At 33.8% G+C, this 15038-nt stretch overlaps 1 pseudogene; it reads left to right on the top strand.

Moving 5' to 3' along the window:
• Nucleotides 1-12512: 12512 nt before the first annotated feature.
• Nucleotides 12513-12904, top strand: LOC141491799 (anaphase-promoting complex subunit 13 pseudogene; annotated as a pseudogene).
• Nucleotides 12905-15038: the final 2134 nt, after the last annotated feature.

The raw sequence follows: 15038 nt of genomic DNA, 5'->3' as shown, positions 1-15038 counted from the left end.
ATGATACACAAGTGGGATTTACCTGTAAAGTCCTATTTGTAATGATTAATGCATCTGTATAACATTAGCAATTAGTAGAAAAATTGTGTTGAGTTAAATTATGTCATCAAGTGACTAAGTTTATTGTTATTCGCAAGCAAGATAATAATTAGAATCACTTTCTAATTATATATCTGCATATTTTATATTGATATAAATAGCTGCATTAATTTCTTGACACAAAAGTTATGAAGAAAACCTCATGATTTATAGCCAATGATAGCAACAAGTGAAAAAATCAGTTGGGCAAACTGAATAGTAAAGCATAAGAATGCATTCAAAAGTATACGATACACATTTCAATGTGGCATTGTTCTGCAAAGAATTTACTTTTCTTTTTTTAACCCTGAAGAAAATATGGTTTTATATTCTATAATTTAAAAAAATTTCATTGGCCTGTTCCCATTTTAAAATACTGAGAATATATGAAACATTCATATCTATTCTTAAAATATTTGTTAGAGAAAATCAGTCAAAAATGCTGCTTATATTCAACATTATATCCTATGTTTGATTTAATGGTTGTGTAATAATGATTCAGTTGACAAGGCTTTATTGGTGAGAAAAATATACTTCTGTATAGAATGTCCTCTTTCCTAAAATACATTTAAACAATTGAGAGTGAACCATGCTGGCATGAAATCTGCCCCTTAAAATCTATTTTGGTTGTTTTAATTAACATTCTTCAACCTTTTCTAATATGTGTGCATGGCTTTGTTAAGATGAGAAAAAAAATTTCTTTCATTAACGAATTTCTCTTTACTAATTAATGCATTCAATGATACTTCCTATATACATATATCACACACATGTATATATTCACACACACACACACACACACACACACACACACACACACACACACATATATATATATATATATATATATATCTTTTTGAGGGAAGTGATTTTTAAAAGGATATGCCATAATATCAAAAATATTGTGTTTAAGTGTTAAACAACAAAAAATGAAAAAGATAAAAAAAAACACTCTTTTGAGCTTAAAGTTCATTATTTTCTCCATGCTTTCTTAAGTGTATTCAATCAACAAAACAAAACATAAAATCAAATCCTGATTTGAAGTGTTTGTGATTTTCTGTGGAGTAAATGCTCACATTTAACAGTTGGAAGCTGATTCAAAGTGGCTCTAGCAAACTGCTATCTAAAGTCTATTCTAAATGGGGTAAAAGTAGTGGCATGCTGGAGCCAATTCTACAATTTCTACATTTTCAGGGTGATCTTTTACACTTTGGAAAATGGCAAGCATTTTAAATTAGCGTGTTTTATAAAATGCCAAGCCACCGATTTATTATTTTATTCATCATCTAGACCAAAGAAATGATAACAATGTATTTTAACTTAAAGGTATATTTTTCTTGAAAAGTTGATTTTTAAACTTTATTAATATACTCCTACATAAAAGACATCTTTGGTTTTTGAAGACTATGTCAATGTTCAACAAGCTATAAGTTTTATTCTTTTTTTTTTAAGTTTTTGCAAGGCAATGGGGTTAAGTGGCTTGCCCAAAGCCACACAGCTAGGTAATTATTCAGTGTCTGAGACTGGATTTGAACTCAGGCACTTCTGACTCCAGGGCCAGTGCTCTATATACTGTGCCACCTAGCCGCCCCTATATATTTTATTCTATTAAGCTAAAAAAGGCTTTGCACAATTGATCAACTGACACTCTAAGCATGAGGTTATCTAAGTTCAGACATTATCATTTTTTTAGCTGAGGTTTATTAAGTTTCTGGACAATAGTAATTCTTGAAGATTTGCTTCATTTAAAAAGAATCAGTGAAGTGCCAAAACAATTAAGATCAGTTGTCATTTTAATAATGAAATAAGATTAAAATGGGATTGACTCTAACAAACTACAGGGTTTGTTAACATGACAATTAAACAGCTAATGAATTATTTGAACTCATCAAAATGTATTTAAATGAAATTAGAACAAATGAAAGTTTTTATAATTCAATAAATTTATTGAATTGGAAACAATATTTGTAATTTTTGAATGATTATTGACTTTACATTTATGCTCTATATTAGAAACAATTTCATTAGGTTGATCCAAAGTATATTTCAAGGTATACAGTAATTATTGTCATACAGACTTTTATGTGATACCCAATAATTCACAAAAGTTTAGAATAATATGTTTTTTGCCAAAAAATTTCTTCCCCCTAAGTAGGAGTTTTAAATGAAAATTTAATGGCAGAATATATATATTTTAAATTGATACAATTGTTTCATATTGAGAGACTTGATAAATCGGGAAGACCTTGGTTCAAATTATGCTTCAGGCATATGCTGACTAGGTGATAAATTTCCATTGCCCTAGGAAACTCTATAATACTAATACTTTCAGAGGTGGTGCTGAACTTTATTGGTAGAAGAAATTTCCCCTCATTTGGAAGTTATTCAAACCATTGAAATAACACATCCATGTGCCCCTGCCTCTTATTTTGTTCACCTAATAAATTGCTTCCTACTTCTCTACTTGGCGAGTTATCCCTTATAAAAAATTAAGAGATGCAAAAATCATAACAGCAAAGCTACAGTGCACTTCTTGAATATATATCTTTCAATCTTATAATGAAAGAAGAAATGTACATCTTCTCAACTCACCTTAGACCCTATGATGCCAATATAGGTTAAGATATAGCAGTGAAAGAAACATAAAGGAATAATAAACAAATACAAACAGGACAAGTCCAGAAATCTGTTACAAATATTAAACTATATTGATGATTTAAGCATTTATTTTGAAGTTATCTCAAAAATAACGAAGTCTCAGTCCCTCACTCCTTTCTTCCCCTCATCCAACCCACCCCCATCAATGGAAATCATCATCCATGAAGCTTTAAGTAAAGCAAAGAAATAAAATATAATCACAGAAATGACCTATATGCTACTTTTTCATCTAGATAACATCTTCATTTTGTGTGTGTGTGTGTGTGTGTGTGTGTGTGTCTTTGAGCATGCTGAAATATTAAATAGAGCACCCAACCTATGCATGACTGCCAATACTGTGAAACTCTTATTCATGTCCTGAAATAAATTTTTCTGATATGGTCTACCTAACATAATGGAGAACTTCTTCACTCTTCCTTATTTTTTTGAGTGTACATTATGACAACTTACTTTTCAGCTCTAATCTTCCAAGAACTGCCCATTTTCTCTTTATAACACAAAATTCCTTGATTTTATTATTACCAATTCGTTTCCAATATTATTATTATCAATATGTTATAAATTATTATATTTGAAATAATATAACAGTATATTATAATTTTTGAATATTATATTTATAGTAATTATCAAAAAGTAAAGAATAGACAACATTTTGCATGTAATTTCTCTAGCAATATACATTTTCTTCATTTCTAAAAAACTCAGATCTTTAAAACCCTGTCACTACTATTTGACTTTTAATGATTGCTCACCATAATTTCTGAGGATTGAAAACTTCAAGCAAACCACAGAGCAACAACAACAATATATGTGTGTGTATACAAATGCAAATGTATATATGCAAAGGTATATATATATATATATATATATATATATATATATATATATATATCAATGTTGACTTCCTAATGTTGACTTTATCAAGGAATATGAACAGAGTAGAGATCTCAGAAAACAATATAATTGCTACATTGCTCTCTCAGATATATTAAAAGAATCTGAGGAAGGGATCTATAAAGTATATATATTCAAAAACATGGACAACATTGGCAGAAGATTGACGAAGTGGTTGTAGTCAGTATGCAAGATAGCCTTGTCCTTAAAGTAATGACTTTATTCCCCTTTGCTCTGCTTCAATTGCTTTTTTTCCTTTAAAATAATTTATTAAAAAGCCATATAAAATTATATCCATGTCTTCCAAAAATTAAATAGTGTCCATCTTAAACTTAGGGAAACAGAATTGCATTTTAATCTTTGAAATTATTAAACAAATTTTAAACTAAAGATTTGTTTAGATAGGTTCTAAGTGAAAGCTTGTATCTAAATCCCAGTTGGAAAACCTTACAATAAAAATGTCTTGTAATATTATTTGCATTATCATTCTCTCTATTTAGTATCTTTTTCTACTGGATTCCTACAAGACATGAGGGAAAAAAATTCTGCTGTAAATTTATATTCCTTTTGGGATATAGTATTGTGTCATACTCCCCATAGTATAATAAATAGTATAATGTGACAGTATAGCTTTGGAATATGAAGATTTGGATTTAAATACTACTTTTTTTTTTTACTTACTACTTTTGTTACCTTGAATAAATCCTTCTGCCTTTCTAGGACTCAATATCCTTATCTATGAAATGAGGTGGATGAAGTAGTTGATCTCTGAGAGCCTCTCTAGCTTTAAATCCCATGGTCCCTATCAATTGAATTGAAACCTTTTCACCTAATCCCAGACAAATGGCTACATGATTCTTACATATATATATATATATATATATATATATATATATATATATATATATATATATATATATATAAAGGAGTTTCCTTTAAACTGTATCTTCTGACTTCCCTTGACTCTTCAATACTCACTCATGCTACCACCCCTTTCTTTTCTTTGCATCTGGAAATGAGTTTCACATAGTTATACAGCTGCAAAGTCCCTCTCCTGATGTGATTTTGCAAAAGCTTTTTCCTTGAAATTGAGCAAGCTTTTTTCCCCCGCTGCCAAATCTCACTCTAATAAAACTCCCGTCGAATAAACTTTTCAGCTGGAGCCTTCATTTATATACAAAACTTCCCCATATTTTATACTGTTTGTCTTAGCCTTTTCCATTTACTAGAAAGATTTATGCAATTTTCAACAGAGAAAAAGTTGCATGTATATATATGAAAAGAAAAATTCCCAATAAGCTGTTTATGGTTTCCACTAGGTTTCTAAACAGTGCTTTGATTTCTTATATCATACTACCAGCTAGTTTCTTTAATACCATGATGGACAGTAAATAAATCTTTTTTTATTTTAATGACAAGTTCTGGAAGGAAATTTTTTAACCCATTTTCATGACTATTATTTCATGACTATAGAGTAAACAAAAATCCTTTGCTTACTGGCAGTTTCTGGACTACTATATTTGAGAAATAATCTATCTAAAATGCTTCTTTCATTGAAAAGAATGGAAATCTACTTTACTGCTTGACCCATTACAAAACGAGTAGCTACACAACTCTTCAAGAACTTTATTCTTGCCTATAAAGCCATTTGTTCTTTATATTCAAAAATGTACTTAGGATTACAATTATGACTTACTAATTCTTTTTATGATGAATCTTTACATAATTCTGCTCCTTTAGAAGGGGTAATGGTCAGGTTTGGCATTTAAAGAAAATGGTATGCCAAACTTCATGCTCCTTTAATCTTGAGTTGCTAGTAACAGCAGAAAAAAGTGAACTGCATGTTGTTAATTGCACATATAATTGCACATATAACTTTCAGTTGGTGATTCCTTATGAAGGAATTTGATATTGGGGAGAAGAGGAGATGGCAGTGACAATCATCCCAAATGTGAGGGAATGTTATATGGCATATCATTGAATGCCACCATTGGTAAACATGTTTGGATATTCATGAACCTGGGGTATACTATTTGCTGTGTCTGATTTTATTTGAAGTTCAGTCTTATTTGCCAATCCTCCAGTGAAATGAGAGACAAAAGAAACACTACTGCTTGTCTATTCAGAGAAAAAAATATTTTAAAAGATTATAGTACCAAAGAATCTTATACAAATGGAAAATATAGATACCTGAGATTGTAATGAAAACAGTCTCTCTCCTCCTCTCTCTCCTCTCTCCCTCTCTCTCTCTCTCTCTCTCTCTCTCTCTCTCTCTCTAGCTCTTTCTCTCTCCACCTACCTTACCTACCTACCTAGCTATCTATTAGCTATCATCTATCTATCTATCTATCTATCTATCTATCTATCTATCTATCTATTTTATTAGGAAAGGTGATGAGAGAATCATAAATATGGCAAAGGAACTTCCCTTAAGAAAATATTTTCTATCACTGAAGATTTTTCAGTCACTCAGGAATTTGGAACATTCTAGTATTTCCTGGGGACATCTAGAAATTAAGCAATTTACCAAGGGTCAACCAAGTGTTTGTCAGAAGTAGCCCCTGAACCTACTTCTCTACAAAAACCCAATTCATTTATATCTATAAAAATCTAGTTCATTTATAAAATTCGCTTACTTGGTTGAAATTCCAAGCATGTTTGATGTCCTCAGAATAAGGCATTCTTTACCACTTTAGGTTACAAATTGATTTGTTGATAGTCTCAGAACTGTTCATTTATTTGAGAGATGTGAATCAATCACTGGAAGAAATTTTATCAAAAAGTGAAATTACTGAATTTTAAAAATATAATTTATATTCTAAAAGGGGGCCATATTAGCAAAGGGGGGTAGCTAGGTGATATTTGGATAGAATGTTGGAAATGAAGTTAGGAAGATTCATCTTCCTGAGTTCAGATTTGACCTCTGACCTTAACTAACTGTGTGACCTTGAACAAGTCAGCTAACCCCCCTTTGTCTCAATTTCCTCTTCTGTAAACTAAACTGGAGAAGGAAATGACAATCCCTCCAATATCTTTGCCAAGAAAAGCCCAGATGGGATAATGAAGAGTCAAACACTGATAAATCAATTGAACAACAAAAAATTAGTGAATTAGTGTATTGTGTTTTATCTAAATCTGTGAATTAAATATACATAATATATAAATATATATCTACTGACATGTACATCCTTAATAAATGCATGTTGATTTTCCAAAATAATTGAAAATAATAATTTTAAAAACATTTTCAAATACATGAAAATTTCAATTAATTATTGCATATTCATGTGGTGAGATCTTTCTGAATTATAGATGACTTTTTAAAGAATGATGTGCTTTGAAATATAGTAACTGTAGTCTATCCAGTTGTCACCTTTTAATGGCAACATTAATGACAAAATTATTAATTTAAGGTATAACAGATATCGATAAGCAATTTTGCCAAACTGTTTGCCTTTTACCTCATTGTGTTTTTTACAAAAAGCTTTGTATACTTTTTATTTCATATGATCTTGTAAAACCCTTTTTTCTTTTTTTAATATTTAATATTTATTCTCATTTTGTACATATTTTTATACATTAATAAGATATTCTTGTTTAAGAGTAAAGAAAATACCCCCTCCCCCCACAAAATATAGACTCACTTGAGCGATAAAGTAAAGGGGAGAGAAAAAAATTAAAATTAAAAAAATAATAATAATAATTGTAGGTATGACCAGGTGGCACAGTGGAAGGAGCACCAGCCCTGGAGTCTTGAGCATCCAAGCCCACATCTGCCCCATACACCCAACAATCACCCAGCCGTGTGACATGCAAGCCCACCGAACCCCACTGAAGGATTTGTTTTCCTCAGAGAGTTTTCTTATCTCTTTTTCCATCTGGACAATTTTGCTTTTTAAAGCATTCTTCTCCTCAATAACTTTTTGAACTATTCTATCCATTTGACCTAAGCTGGTTTTTAGCATGCTATTTTCTTTAGCATTTTTTGGATTTCCTTGACTAGGCTGCTGACTTCATTTTCATGTTTTTCCTGCATCTCTCTCCTTTCTTTTCCCAGTTTTTCTTCTAACTCCCTCATTTGATTTTCAGTCTTTTTTGAGCTCTGTCATAGCATGAGCCCAATTTCTATTTTTCTTGGAGTCTTTAGATGTTGGAGCATGGGCATCCTCATCTTCAGACTGAGTATATTGATCTTTCTTGGGATCATAGATAATGTATTTCTCAATGGTGTTTCTCTTTTTTCTCTGTTTGCTCATTTTCCCAGCCTTAGCCTGTTTTGGGGATGTTTCCTGAGCTTTTGGGACACTCCCAGAAGGGTCTCAGTGTGTGAGGTTCTGTCCTCCCTCCTGGTCTGTGAATGACTACAAGCTCCACCCCCTCTGTGGGGGGGGGGGGTGGCCCTGCTGTTCTATAGGGGGGGTCTGGACTGTGACCAGGATCTGAATGTGGTCAGAGCCCCAGAGTCCTGTTCCAGGGGCAGAGGACAGAACTCTGCAGTCTCTCTCTTCCCTCACCATCCTAGGTTCAATGGGCTCATGCCCTGGGGGCTCCTGCTTACTGGCTCTCCCTGCTTCTGTTTCCTGGATCTGGAATGCAGTGGCCATGCTGCTCTCTGGGTGCTCTGAGGGCTGGACTTCATGTGCTTGCTCTGGCAGAGGTGCCCTGGCTGTTCACCCAATTTGTACCCGGTGCTCCCTGGGGTGTAAGTCAGGAAACTGCCCCCGCTGCTGTGAGCTGCGGCTCCCAGTGCCCTGGGGCTTCCTCTGGGAGGCTGAAGTTCTTTCACTCTGTGGGGCTACCCCTCTGGTGGGCCACCCCTCCTACCCCGGGGAGCAGAGCCTTTCTGATCTTTTCCAGGTTAACTTGAGTAAGAGAACTGCCGCATTGGGTCCCTCTATGGGTTCTGTCTCTCGAAAATTTAGTTAGAGTCCTTAGTTTCAAAGATTTATGAGAGAGTGCCTAGGACAGGATCCACTCTTGTCGCCATCTTGGCTCCGCCCCCCCCTTATAAAACCCTTTTGAAGTTTATAATCCAAAGTCAGAGAAGTAAAGTAATTTATTTAGTAGCATCTCCAACTTCTAATTACTTCAATATCTTTTCTGGCAATAAGTTTGTTATTGACTTGTAAATATTATTGACTTACAAAATTTTTCATTTTTGAGAATGTTGAAAAATTTTACCTGAATGGTATATAGGTGATAGAAAGGTCAGTCTATCTTTTTTTTTTTTTGCAAGGCAAATGGGGTTAAGTGGCTTACTCAAGGCCACATAGCTAGGTAATTATTAAGTGTCTGAGACCGGATTTGAACTCAGTTACTGCTGACTCCAGGGCCAGTGCTCTTTCTACTGCACCACCTAGGTGCCCCAAGTCTATCTTTATAGGAATGAGAAATGAAGCTTTCATTTTAATCTGAAGCATTCAGTGTTATATGGACCTTTGTTATTTGAAAGTTTGACTATATGTAAGACATAATAAACAAGAACTAAAAATATGTTCATGAGCAAAGAGAGAGAGAGAGAGAGAGAGAGAGAGAGAGAGAGAGAGAGAGAGAGAGAGAGAGAGAGTCTGGTTCAACAACTGCTTTAATGGCCTTTGGAATGTTCTCCTTCATTCTGCCAAGGAAGTCTTTATTTTGTTATTCCCCAAAGTCAATGGTGGTTTGAGGCCTGTCAGTTACTCCCAAACTGGTTTAGCCCTTCTGCCTAGTTGGTTTTACTGGGGTATAGTCACTATGCATACTATAGCTTCTTGAAACCATAGGGAAATATAATTAGAGATGTGCATACCATATGTGGTTGAGCAGCCCTTAAAAGATGCTTGCCCTCTCTGAATACTCCATAAACCCTATATATCAATTAGTTATCAAGAGAGAGGGAGGGCATTAATCAGATCAGTCTAAATTAGTTTCAAAGTAACTTCACAGCCAGTAAATAAGATTTGTTTACCAGTTTCATTGTTGCTGAATACTGAGATCAGTATTGAGGTTTCTTCAGCTATATTTTCAGTAGGCAAATAGTAGAAACATATTTTTTATTTTCCCATTTTTATTCTCTACAATCCCACTTAAAATTCATTTTTGGGATGGGATTTCAGAGAAGCAGGGAAAGACTTGCATGAATTGATGTTGAGTGAGATGAGAAGAACCAGAAGAACATTATACAACCTAACAGTCACATGGGGGTGATGATCAGCCTTAATGGACTTGCTCATTGCATCAGTGCAACAATCAGGGACAATTTTAGGGTATCTGTGATGGAGAATACCATCTATATTAAAAAAATAATAATTGTGGACTTTTAACAAAGACCACAATTTATTACCTTTAATTTTTTTAAAAAGTTGTCTTATGAACTGCATAATTTTGCTATCTCTAATATTTTACTTCTTCCTCAAGGATATTTTTTTTCTCTCAATAGATTCCATTTTGATCAATGCATAGCCATGTAAATAATGTGAAGATTATCAGATTGCCTTCTGTGGGGGGAGGGGGGAGGGAAGGGAGGGTAGGGGAAAAATTGTAAAATTCAACACCTTAAAAAGATGATACATAGAACCTTCTAGTGTATATAATTGGAAAGCAAATAAAATATATATAAAAACCTTTAATTTTGGAGATTACCACTAAACCAGTTCACTTCCTTTCTCTTTACACTAAATTCATATCTGGGAGTCAAAAACTCTACTTATATTTCTTAATGTAATAGACCAAGAAATACTCTTAACTATCAGATCTATGGAAAGGTGACAAATTTATTACCAAAACAAGAATTAAAGCACATTATAAACTACAAAGTGAATGATTTTGACTTATTAAATTAAAAAAAGGTTTTGCACTAATAAAATCAATACTACCAAAATTAGAAGAAAAACAGAAAGTTGGGAAACAATCTTCACAGACAAAGCTTCTGATAAAGGTCTCATTTCTAAACTATGTAGAGAATTGCATAAAATTTATAAGGTTATATGTCATTTCCCAATTGAAAATGGTCAAATATGAATAGACAGTTTTCAAATGAAGAAATTATATATATATATATATATATAATCATATAAAATGCTCCAAATTATTATTGATTAGAGAGATGCAAATTAAAATAACTCCGAGGTATCACCTCACACCTATCAGATTGGCTAAAATGAGAAAAATGGGAATGGATCAATTTTGGAGAGGTTGTAGGAGGACTGGGACATTGATGCATTGCTGGTTGAGTTGTAAAGGGACCCAAGCATTCTGGAGAGCAATATGGAACTCTGACCAAAGAGTAATAAAACTGTTCTTGCACAACAATTCCAATTCTAGGTCTATATCCAGAAGAAATCATAAAAAATTGGGAAAGTCCCATATGTTCTAAAATATTAATAGCAGCTTTTTTGTAGTAGCAAAGAATTAGAAATTGAGGGGATGCCCTCAATTGGGGAATGGCTAAACAAGTTATGGTGCATGAATATTTTAGAATACTATTGTTCTTTAAGAAACCATAAGAAAATGGTCAGACTCTAGAGAAGCATGGAATGATTTACAGGATCTGATAGTGAGAGAAGGGAGCAACAATGTACACATTGAAAACAATGTGCACAAGAGAACAATGTACAAAAGAGATCAATGTATACTTTAACAAACACATTGTGAAAGGATCAACCTTGATGGAGGCAGCTCCTCTTAGCAGTTCACAGTATTAGACCACCTGTAGACAATTTTGCAACTTAAAAATAACAATAAAAATTTCTTATTTTCATCTTTTTAACATAATTTTCTTCTGTAGCCAATATTTACTGGATGATTTCTAGTTATTTTCTACTAATTTTTTTTTTATTTTTGAAAAGCAATGGAGTTAAGTGACTTGCCCAAGTGCATATGGACATATGTTGAAAAATTTTCATAACATGTATTTGGAAAAATAAAATATCAATAAAATATATATAAAAACTAAATGTCTTTTTTTCACCATTCATCCCTATGCACATGTATATTTTTAAGCTACAAAATTTCCTTCCACTCTCCCTTCCCACATTCCTCCCCTCAGTGGCAAACAGGTTAATACTGTATATACACTTTTGTGTTAAACATGTTTATAGATTAGTTATTGTAGGTATGAGGAATTAGGATTAAAGGAAACAATGCAAGATATTTTTAAGAAAGTGATTGTAGTGTTCATCAGATTATGAAGGATTTTGTTTTCTTTTGTCAAATATTTCCTTATAAAAGAATGAAAACAGCATCTCATTTGGAATGAAAGAATAATAGCAATTAAAAAACGAGGCTAGAATATTAAAAGTAAAGGTGAGATATTTTCATTTGTCCCAAAAATAGGACTGAAAATTTAGAAGGTTAAAAAAATGCCATGTTACACTTCAGGAGTTATGACATGGTTTTGAATACTGCAGTTACAAATTTCAGAGTGTGGCACCCCGTCCCCAGCACCACGTTTCTTCAGGGTCAGCGGTTTGGGAACAAATCTCCGGCTCCCGGGCGGTTCTGCCTGCCTTTTCCTTCTGCGGCCCTCTCGCTCGTTTGTGCCACACTCCCGTTCCCAAGGGGAAAGAGCCCGGAGCGGAGTGTCGTCCCCCCCCACCCCCCACCCCTGCCCTTTCCCTTCTTCTCCTGAGCCGGCTGGGTCCAAACTCCGATGCAAGAGCTCCCTGCCCCTCCAGGTAGGGCTCGGCCTCCCGCCCGCCGCAGGGGTCCTCAGCCGCGTGATGATCGGATCTCTAGCATCTTCGGAGCAGACCCGTCCGCTGCTTTGCCTTTAGCCTTTTGGATCGGATCCTATGTATAGCATGAGGACTTAGTGAAACAAAAAATGAGAAACCCCCCTAAAGGTCATTTAGCCTTTGGGAGACCTCAGGCCGTGAGTCTAAGAAAATCAGAATCATAAAACAATGGACAGTGAGGTACAGAGGGATGGAAGAATTCTGGATCTGATCGATGATGCTTGGAGAGAAGATAAATTGCCCTATGAAGATGTTGCAATACCACTGAATGAACTTCCTGAACCAGAGAAAGACAATGGTGGCACAACGGAATCTGTCAAAGAACAAGAGATGAAGCGGACAGACTTAGCTTTACAATATCTACATGAGAACATTCCCCCAGCAGGAAACTGAGTTCTTATCTTTCGAGGACAGATGATTGTGTGTCCAAAATGTTTTCTTATAGATTCCCAAGTTGAATCTTTTAAGCTGTGAAATACTACTTTGAATAGTTGATTCTTGTCAACAAAGTAGACTCTGAAAATATTTATTCATGAAGAGCTAACTTAGATTGATTAATATTAGAGGATTTTAACAAATATTTATGAACTCTATGGGCCTAAATCTCATCATTAGTTTTTTCTTAAACTTAAATATTCAAACTATAGCTTTGGTTTTGATCCTGTTGTCATAAGTTAGTACAATTTAATTTAGCTTTATGTTTTCTTTAGCAGTAGAAAGAATCAAATAGTAACTTGGAAGGGGTGGCTAAGTAGCACAGTAGATAGAGTGCTGGCCCTAGAGTCATGAGTACCTGAGTTCAAATCTGACCTCAGACACTTAATAATGACCTAGTTGTGTGGCCTTGGACAAGCCACTTAACCCCACTGCCTTGCAAAAAAAAATAGTAACTTGGAGAATGATGTGAAATTACTGTACTTTGCCTTCATTCTCTGTTTAACGTCATATCAAAGATTGAGACAAAGAATGCATTTGACCTCAGATGGTAAAAGCTGATGAGTCTGTTATATAAACCTACCAAATCATTAGGAGAAGAGAGCTCAATTTTAGTTTTGCCTCAAGTGTAAAATTAGGTAAGACACTCTCTCTACATTAGTCATGTATTTTGAGTTGGTGTGTTTAGAATATTGATATCATTAATATGGAAATAACTTATAGACAGATGGATACAATTGTCATTTTTTGTTTTCTTCTGTTACACTTAAGATATGTCTATAAAATGATTCTTTTGTGTCATTTAAAAAAAAAGACATTTCAGAGTGGATAGAGGTGTGAAATCATACCTTGTTTTAAGCCCCAGTATCACAGCAAACTTGATGGCAATATTTTGAGTAGAATAAAGAGTTTACGAGATAAACTGGAGCAGATTGAGGTGAAGAATTTAAATGTTGAAATTGTACATTGCACTTCACCCTGGAGGTAAAAGAAAGAAGTGAAATGAGATGGTAATTGAAGGGAGAGGTATAAATGTACTTGAATGGAATGGGGGGGGGGGAAGGTTTCATTGAAGAGTGAGAGGTTGGTTGTGATAAGTGGGAAAGAATGAAGAAGGAAGTGGTTTAGATTGGGTGAATAAAACATGAATAATGAATTAATTTGGCTTAGAAATAACTCAGATAAGAACTATTGGAATTCATGCTGTCATTTATTTTTCCTTACTCTGCCACATGAAGAAACCCCAAACCAACAGATGTCTCAAGAAAAGTGCCAGGATGCTCTATTAAAATGCTACAATTATTCATCCATGTGTTTCAGGGAGGGGAAAGTGAAAAATAAAAATTAACACTATATTAATTTATTGTCTCTTTTACAATATTAAATCATCTATATAATATGCATGAAGAATATATTTTTACTACATCTTATTAAAACACCTAATAGTACATGAATTCATTTTGGGATAAATCTATTACCTATTGTGTGGAAATATAGTTATAATGAGAATTTATTTAAATATGATCCTTTCTGAAAACAAGACCATAGAAGAGATAACCTCTTTGTCCCTTCCAGCTCTAAAAGTCTGTTTAAGCATTATTCAATTGAATGCCACAATTACCTTAATTTAAAATTAAAACATCATCTGGAGCTTCAATGGTTTCAGTATTCCTCAGGCACAAAAAATACTATAACCCAAACATTTCTAATCATTCCTTTAAATAAGAATTAAAACAAGTTACTTATATATGAGTACTTAAAAGGACATATTAAAAAAAAGAGGAAAGTGCCCCAAAGAACCAAATCTTGCAGAATCTGAAAGATCAAATGTTTAAACAATGCAATAGGAGAGCTAATTTTCAACATGGCAAGGACTAAGTCCCAATTCATAGGCCTCTATGATTTGATATTAAATTTTAATTATTCCTAGAAATATTTCTAGTGATAATTAGAGGCCTTTCTTGGCTTCTTTAGTGATTGTTGCTGTTCATCTATATTCTATTAATTGGTAGTTATTGTGTTGTTTCAATCATGTCAGTCTCTTTGTACTCTTGGGCCATAGAATGCCAATTGTGTCTATGGAGTTTTCTTGGCAAAGAAACTTCAGTGGTTGCCATTTTCTTCTGATGTTGATTAAGTCAGAGAGGTTAAATATATGCCTAGGGTCACACAACTAGTGTCAGAAGTTGCATTTGAATTCAGGTCTTCCTGTCCCTAAGCTTATTACTCTATCTGCTGAACCATCTAATTGTCTCTTCA

This window comes from Macrotis lagotis, chromosome 6, assembly GCF_037893015.1.
Source record: "Macrotis lagotis isolate mMagLag1 chromosome 6, bilby.v1.9.chrom.fasta, whole genome shotgun sequence".
NCBI lineage: Eukaryota > Metazoa > Chordata > Mammalia > Peramelemorphia > Peramelidae > Macrotis > Macrotis lagotis.
This window is presented reverse-complemented; position numbering and strand designations above follow the sequence as displayed.